We start from the raw sequence: 12,285 nt of genomic DNA, 5'->3' as shown, positions 1-12,285 counted from the left end.
AGAACACTCCGAAACAACATAGAGTCGGCTCCGCCTGGATGCGATGAATCGAGATAAATCTACGCGCGTCTTGCGTACGAACAAAGCGATAAAGCGGTGTGCCGGCAGCTTTGAAGAATGAACAAACAAACACTACAAACATTCGTGGCAATATCGATATTTAATCGATTTAAGTCTACTGGATCAGTTCATGTCCAGAAAAGGAAGACATCAGGGAGCGCAACCGACGATTTGGACATTGATGCCCTCGCGCACGTTTCTGTCAGGCCAGAAGCAAGTGTCCAGGAAATCACAAACGCGTACGGAACCAGCACGGCAACAGTTTGCAGGTCACTTTCAAGACATAGCTCACCCCTATCATGAGTGTCCACCAGGAACTGACACGGAATGACTTTCCGAAATGGCTGGATTTTTCCAACTGCTCCCTAATTATATGTCATGAAGAGCCGGAATTCGTGTGCAGTGTTAGGAGATCCGAGACCCAATTTTGCAGGGACTCCAATGTCAACTTGCACAATACGCATTATTGATGCCACAAGAACCCACATTGGCTACGCCGGCACAAGCACCAAGTAAGATTGTCAGCAAATGTTTGGTGTTGCATTTATCGCGGCCGCGTTGTCGCTCCTTACTTCATCGTCGGAAACCTCACTGGGAAAAAGTAAACAGACTGCGTCCTGCGCCTGCGCTTGTGTTGTCGTTTGTATTCCTCGTTCTCCTGTCCTGTCCCATTCGCGCAGCGTAATAAGGTGCTCTCCGTCATGCTGAAACCACGTTTTGTTGCGAAAGCACCAACTAGCCCGCAAGAATGTTCTACTGCGTCCTAAAAGGCGCCATCTCATAATGTGTCTCAGAGCTACCACTGGCAGGGTTGAAAAAAATTGGCAGTGGTTTAGCTCTGGCTAAACCTGGAGGATTGCGAAAGCGACCAGGAGAGAGAGAGAGAGAGAGAGAGGGGGGGGGGCGGTGAAGAGCGCGCGGCAGCGGCGGCGGCCCCGGCACGCTAGTTATGCGCCGCTACTGCGCATGCGCAACTGGCGAGCGTGGCGGCGGCACCTCTGAGTCACCCGCGCAGCGACGGCAGTGGCGCGCCCGCTGTACACCGTGTGACGTCACTCCTCCTGGCTCATGCGCGGTGTGGCCTTTCGTCAGCTCCGCGAAATGGCTCAGCGACTCGCGTAGTGTTGTTTTCGCAACAAAATATGGTTACAGCATGACGGAGCCCCGCCACATTTTTTTCGTTCCGCAGAGAGCACCTTTCCCAACCTTTGAATTGGGCGGGGCCAAAGCACAACGTGGCCTCCAAGATCGCCTCGTTGGTCACCACTGGATACCTTCCTCTGGGGATACGTTAAGAACGAAGTTTTCAATACGGAGCCAGCGAACCTCGAAGACCTGAAGGAGCATGTCAAGATATGAATTCAAAATATGCGCCGAGAGAACCTCCTTTCTGCTGTGAATTCCATCATATACCGCATTCTACTGCGCATTCTACTGTGATTTTTGGCAGCAGCGGGGACACGTCGACATCCCTTCTGAACCTCTGGTTTCAATTCGCAGTTCCCAGTTCGTGCCGCGGCAACGATACATCGGACCACGCCATAGCACCGATCTTCAGGGAACGTGCCGTTCAAGCAAGTCGTCCACGTGAACACCACTACAAGGAAATCACCGCGGCATACGACGCTTATCTTGGTGACGTCACTTACTACAGCGCTGGAGTGGCCGGACTGCCTATAAAGCAAGACGAAAATCCTGCGGCGCTCATTTTGGCAGCAGCGGGGACACGTCGACATCCCTTCTGAACCTATGGTTTCAATTCGCAGGTTAGTATTTGGAAATTATTTTTGCAATTTCGCTTGTAACCGCTGTCCTTGCTGCTGCCAAATGAATGTCCAGTGAACATGAGTGACAGTGACGGCGTCTCAGAGTGTATAGTTTGTACATCTGAAATAGATGCCGGCGATATATATCTGAGTTGCTGTGAATGTAATTTCAGATATCATGTTGAAAAATGCTCTGGTGGGCCCGAATCTCAGTTTACTTCTATGAGAGAAACAACTAAGAAAGCATGGCGTTGCCAAACGTGCCGTGTCGCTAAGACTCGAGGTGGGCAGAAAGAAAAGCCTTAATCGGACGTTTCATCGAATACTGCAGCTGGCAAGTGCAGTGAGGAAACGGCTAATTTTGCTATCGCTCTTGCAGACATTCAGGCTAAACTTTCAGTCCTTCTAAGTCTAAAGGACACTGTTGACAACAATGACCAGGCCATTCAACTAATGTCTGAGAAGTATGACAAACTCCTTGCTGACACGGCACGCCACGAAGAAGAAATTAAAGGGCTGAAAAAGAAAGTGCACAAACTTGAGCTTCAAGATCAGAGAGGGCTGGACTCGGTGAAAGTACAACTAAATGACCGAGAATGGCGCAACCGAAAGCTAAATCTCGAATTCAATGAAATTGAACAAACGGACCAATAAAATTTATTGCAAAATTAAACGATGTGGCGAACACGCTAAAGGTACCAGCACTTGATAAAGATGACCTACTTGCTATTCACCGCCTCCCGACGAAACCCGATAAGATTCCAGGCATCATAGTCCGCTTTGCTAGGCAAGAAGCAAGAGACGTCTGGTTTGAAAAGCGAAAGGCTCTTTGTGATGCTGAAACTGCCATCTCTCTTCAAGAAAACATAACCAAACAGTGCAGGGAACTACTCATGGCAACAAAAAATAGGGCAAAAAACCACAACTTCAAGTTTGTATGGCACCGTAATGCTAAAATCTACGTCCGGCGGAAAGAGGGGTACAGCGCTTTGCGTATCAAGTCGCTGAATGACCTGCATACGATAGAATCTGCCACAGAGTAAAAGGCTCATCAGCGATGAATTCTAGTTTCCTCGCTTATGCACTATGGCTCGTCACAGTTACATTTTGCCCAATGAGGCAATCAAGTTCATTGGTTCTGATTTTAAATCGTCTTTCAAGGTGTTTCATGCAAATTTGCAGTCTGCCAGAAATAAGAGCACTTCTCTAGAATCTCTCTTGAGTCAAATAAATGTTAAGTTTGATGTACTCATGTTAACAGAAACATGGTATGACACTGCAGATTACCCTTTTTGCTTGCCCGAGTATGACTTTTGTACTCTCAATCGAGAGTACGGCCGAGGAGGCGGTGTTATGATGTTAATAAGAAAGGATATAAAGTATGAAAGGCTACCTGCATATACACGTTCTTCAAGCGACTTTGAAGTTTTGTCTGTTCTCTCGCACCGTAAACTTTTTGTTACGGTATGTCGCCCACCAGCAGGCAACCTTGACACATTCTTCAACTTCCTGGAGTCCCTTTTTTTATACACAAATGTCAACGGCCTAAGTCTCGTTTGTGGAGGAGATTTTAACATAAACTTGCCTGACTCGTCTAGTCCTGTTGAACACTTTAAGCTAATGCTAGAAATGTATTATATTAGAAATACGATCAGTTTGCCAACAAGAGTCACGTTACAGTCATCTACACTAATTGATATTTTTCTCACTAATTACCAATCGAATGAGCTTAAATCTGGTGTCTTAGCTTACGATTTTAGCGACCACCTGCCGATTATTCTATGCGTCAAACCCCCAAATAAAGAAAAATTAGCACAGCGTAAAGTTACGTTCCAACGGATTTTGCCCAACCAGCTGGAAGCATTTCGCAGGGATGTCATGAGAGTTGACTGGTCAGATGTTTTCAACAGCTCGGATGCAAATTCTGCTTATGATTGTTTCATTCAAAAGTTCACTGACATTTATATATCTTGTTTTCCTTTTGTTACTATTACTTTGTTCAGAAAAATAAGAAAGCCATGGATTAATGGCGATCTTATGGCAAGAATAAAAATAAAGAACGACATGTTCCAGAGGTTCATTCAGACCAAAGATATCATCCTCCTGAGAGAATTCAAGAAGTATCGGAATAAGCTAAATAAAGATATTAAGAAAGCTAAAGCACACTACCTAGAAAAGTCTTTTAGTGGAGTTAAATATAATAGTAAATCAACATGGAGGAAACTAAATGAAGTTCTGTGCCGCTCACAAAGAACTAGCCCAGTGGAATAACTTTTGATAAATGGAAAAATAGTTAATGGGGCTTCCCTAGCCGACGCATTTAATGGTCACTTCGCTAGCCTCCCTACCCCTCAGCTATCTAGACATACAAAGCTTTCTAATAACCCTCCTTGCACACACAGCTTATTTCTTACACCTACTTCAGACGAAGAAATTTCTTCTACATTCTTGAATCTCAAGAATTCACGCAGCTGTGACACTCAAGGTATGCAAATCGAGCCATTAAAATACGTTATTGATTGTATAGCACCTGTACTAACGCACATTTTCAATCTGAGTTTTACTACAGGTACCTTCCCGAAACAGCTTCAAGTAGCGAAAGTGAAACCAATTTCTAAAAAAGGAGATCACAATGACCTCGGCAATTACCGTCCCATATCAATTCTGCCAGCGTTCTCTAAAGGATTAGAAAAACTTCTTCTGGTTCGCCTTGTTTCCTTTTTAGATACATTAGACGCATTGTCGAGCGCACAGTACTGGTTTCGGAAATATCGGTCTACCCAATTAGCTCTACTTTATCAAAAGGAGTATATTTTACATAATATAGAAGCAAAAAAACTTGTGTTGGGTGCGTTCATTGATTTCACCAAAGCTTTTGATCACCTGAACAGAACCTTATCCTCGAAAAGTTCGAATCCTATGGCATTCGCGGAAATGCATGGGAATTAATTAAGTCATACCTCTCTCATCGTTATCAATTTGTTGAGGTCAATGGTCACCCTTCACATTTAATACAAACGCACACTGGAGTTCCTCAAGGGAGTATTCTTGGCCCCCTTTTGTTTAATCTATACTTAAATGATATCGCCAGTCTTGATGATCGAGCTAAGTTCGTAATTTACGCCGATGATACTAGCATATTATTCTCTTCCGATGACAGCACTGAATTGTTTATGATATCCAACTCTGTACTCGCTAAGGTAGCTGCTTGGGCACAGGAAAATGGCTTGGTAATCAGCATTCCTAAAACAAAAGTGATTGTTTTTCGTCCTAAGACACGACAGATTGCACCTAATTTAACGCTTAGTTTAAATAACACGGAGATAGAAATAGTGAGTGAATTTAAAACGTTGGGAGTGATCTTCACGGAACATATATCCTGGGGCAGACACGTCGATTACATCTCAAGTAAGCTCGCCTCGATTAACGGCATTTTGTACAGACATAGAGATTTCCCCCCTAAAAATATTTTGTTACTGCTATATAATTCCTTGTTTGTCTCTAATTGGAGGGCGCTGCGGTCGCCGACGGGAGGGGACGCGCTTCTCATCGGCCCCTGCTATTATGCCAATTAACGCAGTGTTAATTTACAGTTACCGCGATATATTTGGTATCAAAGTGTGCGCGAAGGTGCGGGGCATCGACCGGTACCAGTTTTGACCAAGCGGTACGTGATTCTCCCGATTTACGAGGACTTTTCTCTGGTGCGGTGCTAGGCCTAGCGTCGGCCTACCACAAGTACGGCCACCGGTGGCGACGGGCCCGGCCGCTAGGCCTAACCCGGCGACGAGTACGACCAAGATGGCGTCCGACATGGAAGTGGCCACGTCGATGGGAGACAACATAACGTCAGCGCCGAGCATCGGCAGTCTCGGCGGGCGTACGTCCATTGAAGTTCCCGGAGAGGACATTACACCGGAAGAAGCCGAAGGCTGGTCGGCCTCCGGCAAGCGCATCAAGCAGATCATGGCCGGCAAGGAAAACGGTGAGTCCGCCGCCACTACTCGCCAGTCTAGACCCAAGACTAGGGCCAGTTTTGCTAAGAGAGTTGCAGCCTCGGTAACGAAAGCGGCGATGATGCCGATAGACATGCCGAAGGAAGACACCAAGATAGTCATGAGACCACGGGGAGGTCTCAACGTAGCGAGAACTGAGGTTTCAATAATTATGTCGGCCGTCATGACGGCGGTTCGAATAACGAAGGAAGAAGCCAAAGCAGACACCATCTGCACGAACGCGCAGCAAAACATCATCGTGGTCAGCACCCCGGACGAGAGGCGTGCCACGCTGTACTCTAAGGTCAAAACCCTAAACGTAGGAGACAAGGCATACGAAGTCAGCGCCTACCGAACGGCGCCGGACGGCACGGTCAAGGGAGTCATCCGAGGCATAGCCGTACACGACACCCCGGAAGAGATAACCGAAAACATCGTGAACCCATGCAACCCCCTAGCGGTGGAGGCGCACAGAATCGGCAATACAACCACAGTGATAGTACTCTTCGCTGGACAAAAAGTACCGAGCTACGTCAAGTATGGCTCGATATTAGTCAGGTGCGGGCTTTACCGCAAGCACTTTGACGTGTGCAGGCAATGCGGCAGGATCGGCCATAGAAGAGACGTATGCCCGAATCCCAATGCCAAAGTATGCTTCGGCTGCGGAATCGTGAACCCCAGCGAGGATCACAAACGCGAATGCAAGCCCAAGTGCAAGCTCTGCGGGGGACAGCATCCAACGGGCGAGAGGGAATGCAAAAACAAGTACAAGATGCCGTATGTCGTCAAAAAACGGCAATGGGAACGCAAGATGGAAGCCATGCAGCAACAACTGGATCCGAAAAGCTTTCCGCCGCTGCGAGCGCCGTCTGCTGAGAGACCCCGCGGGGATTCGAGGCAGCGCGACAGCAGCCGCAAGAGGGACAACAGCAAGGGAGGCAGGAGCGCCAGCCGCCACAGACCGTCGCAGTCGGGGGAAAGAGTCACCTGGGCCGAAGCAGTCAAGGCTAACATGGCAGAGAAGAGACAACCACCGGCGCAAAACGCCACGAAGAAGTTCCAAGAAGAGAATGGAATGGTAATAAAAGCCCTAAGAGACGAGAACGAGAAGCTAAAGCAGAGAATCGCCGAGCAGGACGCAACCATCAAGGAAATCAACGCGAAGCTAACGACATTAATTGCGATGCAGCAATAGCAGCAGCTGCTGCCGAAGCCTGCACAAGAGAGGGAACAAGAAGAGATAACCGAGGACGAACTAGAGGTCGAGGTGGACCCGAGAGCCACGAAAACGGCGGGACCGGCTCCCAAGAGGAGAGCCATAGAGGTCGCCAAGGAACGAAAGACAATGGAGAGAATCGAAAAACAGGACGTCAGACTCGACCGTCTCGAGGCGACCAGCAAGGAAACCAACGAACGACTTACTGCGCTCGAGCAAACGGTTCAGCAGATGACAACGAATATACAGAGCACGATCCAGAACATGATGGCGCAAATGCAAGCACAGCTGCAGACGCAGATACAGGCACAAATACAATGTATGGAAGCACAGATCACCGCCAAACTGCAGCAATCATGGACGGGACAGCAAGTACAGCAGCATCCACACCCCCAGTGAGAGACCTCTTGGCCTGGCACTGGAACTGCAACGGCTTTACCGGCAAGAGAGCAGTGCTGCAGCAACACTTGCAGCAACTAACGAGGAAACCAGACGTCATAATGATTCAAGAAACACACAGCGAAGAGACGCCGAAACTACCGGGCTACCGGTCGCACGACAGCCCGCCGAGCAAAAGGGACACGTCCAAGGGCAAGGGAAGAGGGGTCTGCACCTTCGTTAGGAGAGGGATCACCTTCGTGGAACACGAAATGATCAGCAGAAGCGCCATCGAACACTGCACGGTGGAAGTAATCACGGGAAAGAAGAGGAGGGAGAGCACTTTCCTGGTGAACGTCTACAGCAACCCGTCCCACGGACAACAGAAATTCAAGGCACTGTTCCACAAGGCAGCTTCAGTCGCGGGAAGCAATACGCTCGTAGTGTGCGGAGACTTTAACGCACCGAGCCAAGACTGGGGCTACCACAGAACGACGGTCAAGGGGAGAGAGCTGATGCAAGACGCCACCGACGTCGGACTGAACCTAATCACGGATCCGGCCTTTCCCACCAGGATCGGCACATCTGTTACGAGAGACACAACTCCGGACCTTACCTTCATCAAAACTGAAGGAGGATCAAGAGAAGCGAAATGGAGAAACACGGGCCAAGAGCTGGGCAGCGATCACTACATCGTAGAGGTCGTCATACTGCTCGAAGGCCAAGGCAACACCGGCATAAGAAAGCATCGCATTACGGACTGGGACGCCTTTCGAAAGGCGCTACCCGCGGTGCAAGAGGACATTACGGACATCGAGCAATGGGCGGCCAACGTCGTTGAGACGACGGAAGGAGCCACCAAAGAGCTAGAGACGGACGAACGGATAGACAAGATGGACAGTCGGCTGGCCCACCTGATAGAAGCCAAGCAGTCCATAAAGGCGAGGTGGCAGAAGCGACGAACCAACCGAAGTCTAAGGAAGAAGATCGCCGAGCTCAACAGGCAGATCGAGGTCCACTGCAGGGTGCTATGCACCCAACAGTGGAACGAGGCCTGCAACGAAGCCGACGGACAGATGCACAAGGGTAAGACGTGGAACATGCTGCGGCACCTCCTCGACGAAACCAAGACCAAGGGCCACCAACACAACAACCTGGCCAGGATCCTACACAAGGCAATCTGCGAACACGGGGAGGACGAGGTCAAGCGGCGCCTGGACGCCAAGTACCTGCCGACCACCCCCACGGAAAGACACCGGGATTACCAAGGCAAGGAGAACGAGACGCTAGATCGCGACATCCAGACCTGGGAAGTAAGAGTTGCCCTGCAGGAACTCAATGTAAGGTCTGCCGCGGGTCCCGATCGAGTGACCAACAGAGCGCTCAAGAACCTCAACGAAGCGGCCATCGAAACGCTCACGAACTTCTACAACAAGTGCTGGCAAGAAGGAAGGCTACCCAAGCAATGGAAAGCAGCCAAGACGATCCTCATCCCCAAGCCTGGCAGGCCGCCCAACATAGAGAACCTCAGGCCGATCTCACTCACTTCGTGCGTGGGAAAGGTCCTCGAGCACGTTCTCATGAACAGGTGGCAGCGTTACCTGGAAGAATCGGAGCTTTACCCAAACTCCATCATCGGGTTTCGGAACAAACTCGGGACGCAAGACGCCATGATCTTACTGAAGAACGAGATCATCGACGATACGACGGGCACCAAGGACAACAGAGCCGTACTCGGGCTGGACTTGCAGAGCGCCTTTGATAAAGTGAGGCACTCGGCTATCCTGGCCCAAGTATCCAGGCTAAACATGGGCAGGAGGACATACCAGTAAATCAAAGACTTCCTGACGGAACGAACCACCGAAATCTGTGCGGGAGACCTACAGCCCGAAGAGAAGAAGCTGGGCAGCGTCGGAACTCCGCAGGGGTCGGTGATCTCCCCGCTACTCTTTAACCTCGTGATGATCGGGGTGGCCACCCGGCTAGAAAGAGTAGCGGGAGTCCGGCACACCATCTACGCCGACGACGTGACGCTATGGGTACCGGGAGGAAGCGACGGACACATCGAGACAACGCTGTAAGAAGCGGTCAACGCCATCGAGGAGCAGCTGGACGGGTCTGGACTCGTTTGCTCCCCGGCCAAGTCAGAACTGCTGGTGATTCCCCCGAAAGGATCGTGCAGGAAAAGAAAGAATATGGAAGTCAAGTACGAGCGTCCCAAGATCACGGTCAAGACGGCGGGAGGACAGGTAATACCGGAGGTCGAGAAGATTCGGGTACTCGGGCTGCTCGTCCAGCGAAACCGAGTCAACGGTGAAACGGTCAACAAGCTCGCGGGCAAGGCGGCTGCGGCAATGAGACTCATCAAGAGGGTGTCCAACAGAAAAGCGGGGATGAAGGAGGAGAGCCTGACTAGGCTCGTTCAATCCTTCGCAGTTAGCCACATAACGTACGTGGCCGCCTTCCACAACTGGAGGCCGAGTGAACGTAACAAGATAGACGCCACCATACGCAAGGCGTATAAGGCGGCACTCGGTCTCCTCGGGGGCACGAGCACCGAAAAATTCATGGCGGTGGGAGTCCACAACACGCTGGACGAAATAGCCGAAGCACAGAGAACGGCGCAACTCGAGCGTCTCTCCGAAACGAGAACCGGAAGACAGATACTGCGGGACCTTGGCCTCGAACCGAGGGAAGGCAAGCAGCAGAAAGACGTACCTATACCAGATAGCATCAACAGAAAGCTCAGGGTCTTCCCGATCCCGAAGAACGTGAACCCCGAGCACAACAGGGAGCGGAGGTTGGCGAGGGCCAGGACTCCCGTGGACCTCCACGCCAGAGAAGAAGGCGCCGCCTACGTGGACGAGGCAGAGTATCAAGGGAGCACCGACGCATACGCGGCGGTGGTTGTCGGGGCATCGACGGGTGCAACGAAGACCGCGGTGAGCGTCCGGACTCGAGAAGCGCACCGGGCGGAGGAGGTGGCCATCGCCTTGGCCGTTTCCGACCCCGGATGTACTACAGTGTTGTGTGACTCTAGAACGGCAGTGAAGAACTACGCCAAGGGTAGGGTATGTAGTGAGGCCACGCGCATACTGCGCAAGGCCGAAGACATCGGACGCAACAGTCCTGTGGTGATCAAGTGGTTTCCGGCCCACATGGGCAGCGACGTGTCGGAACGCGGAAACGTGAACCACAACGAGACGGCCAACTCGGCCGCGCGAGGACTAACCAACCGCGCGGCTGAAAGCACGGCCGACTCGGAGTCCTGGTCGCGGCGCAGTGCCAAGGACAAGATGACCACCTTCAACGAAATAGTGAAATGGTACAGACTGAACAGACAGACTATGCCGCCACCTCACCCGGGGCTTACCCGGAAGGAGGCAGTGTTATATAGACAGTTACAGACGGGGTCCCTGCTCACCCCGGTGCTAGCTAAGCACGTGTGTCCGAGTGTGCACGCGAGCGACATATGCAGACTGTGCGCGAAGGAGAGAGCCACCGCGGCTCACATCCTTTGGGACTGTAGCGTAAATCCGCGCGAAGCCAGCGAGAAGACGACGATCCCGCCGCAGCTAGAGGCTGCAACGAGGAGCTGTGATCAAAAGACACAACTCAAGGCCGTCCAGCAGGTCTCGGCAGCTCTCGAGAGGCAGCGACCGAGCGAAACCGAGGAGAGGGGGGCGGCGGCCCTCTCGAACCCGCGGAAGTAGCGAGGGACGTAACAAGACCTCAAGGAGCACAACGCACGAGATTGACGTAGTGGCCGCGTCGCGGTAAAAGCTTGTCCTCCCTGCTTGGAGGGAGCCTAACCGACTCTGCAGGCTTTCTAAATAAAAGTTGTTCTCTCTCTCTCTCTTTGTCTCTAATTTACAATATTGTAGTCTGGTCTGGAGTACTACTACCCTAACTAACATAAACAAGTTGAGTATATTACAGCGAAGGGTTATTAGAATTATTAAACGCTCTCAATACGACTGTGATATATACTCTGTAATGCAAAACCTTGGCATAATACGTTTTGAAAACATGTACAATTATCACCTGTGCCTTGGGCTTATCAGGGAAAAGAAAGCTAAATACAATAGTTTAATAAGGTTAGCCGAATTAGCCATGAAAGGTCCATCCCGCTACCCCACACGCAATCTCGAGTTTTGGAAAGTGCATTCCTTCTGGACTAATTATGGATTTCAGACACTAAAATGTCGAATTCCTAATATACTAAACACATACCTAAAGGATAACATTGATATTCTTGATCTTAAGCCACATGAACTGAAATCTGTATTCTTGTAATGCACCATTTTTTTCTATTTGTTGTTACCTTTGTGTGTTCTGAATATTTTTTACTTATGCTTAAGCTTTGCCTAATTCAGTTGTCATGAATGCATACATTTTTGAATGCTTTCTTTGTTATGAACTATCAACAAATGTCGCCTTTATGTTGCTGTATTACATTTGTGCGCTCCTTTTTACCATTACATTTTTCTTTACAGTGTACTTACAGAGTTCAATGCTTCGTTGTTTGATATTAGTATCTAATCTTCCTCCTACTTAGAAACTTGTATTCACTTTTTTTTTCGCATAAAAGAACTGCGTTCAGTGTATATACCTTCCTTATCAGTTTGTTAACAAGTGTATGCTTTTGGTGTGTGCAAGTGGTACATTTTTTTTCTTTTTTTATTATACGAGCAGTACATTCTATACTTTATCATATATATCTGTTTTTGTTTCTCTTATTTTTTTTCTCTTTTGATTCTTCGATGTAAGATGTGTCGGGTTGTCGGCGTGTACTGCTGCTGCTTTGTAGGGGACGAGGACTTGTCAAGCTGCTATCGCATCTTTTTTCCTCGCCTCCCCCATCTTTGAT

At 49.7% G+C, this 12,285-nt stretch overlaps 1 protein-coding gene and 1 pseudogene across 1 annotated transcript in view; one reads left to right on the top strand and one right to left on the bottom strand.

Annotated features, from left to right (window-relative positions):
* The window catches only part of LOC149326828 (uncharacterized), a 135,525-nt gene that overhangs the window by 77,429 nt on the left and 45,811 nt on the right, over positions 1 to 12,285 (bottom strand). The gene's annotated exons all lie outside the window — the stretch shown is intronic.
* LOC149326829 (uncharacterized) lies at positions 5,628 to 7,436 on the top strand (annotated as a pseudogene).

This window comes from Amblyomma mixtum, chromosome 10 (genome assembly GCF_055824585.1).
Source record: "Amblyomma mixtum isolate Tamu chromosome 10, ASM5582458v1, whole genome shotgun sequence".
Lineage (NCBI taxonomy): Eukaryota > Metazoa > Arthropoda > Arachnida > Ixodida > Ixodidae > Amblyomma > Amblyomma mixtum.
This window is presented reverse-complemented; position numbering and strand designations above follow the sequence as displayed.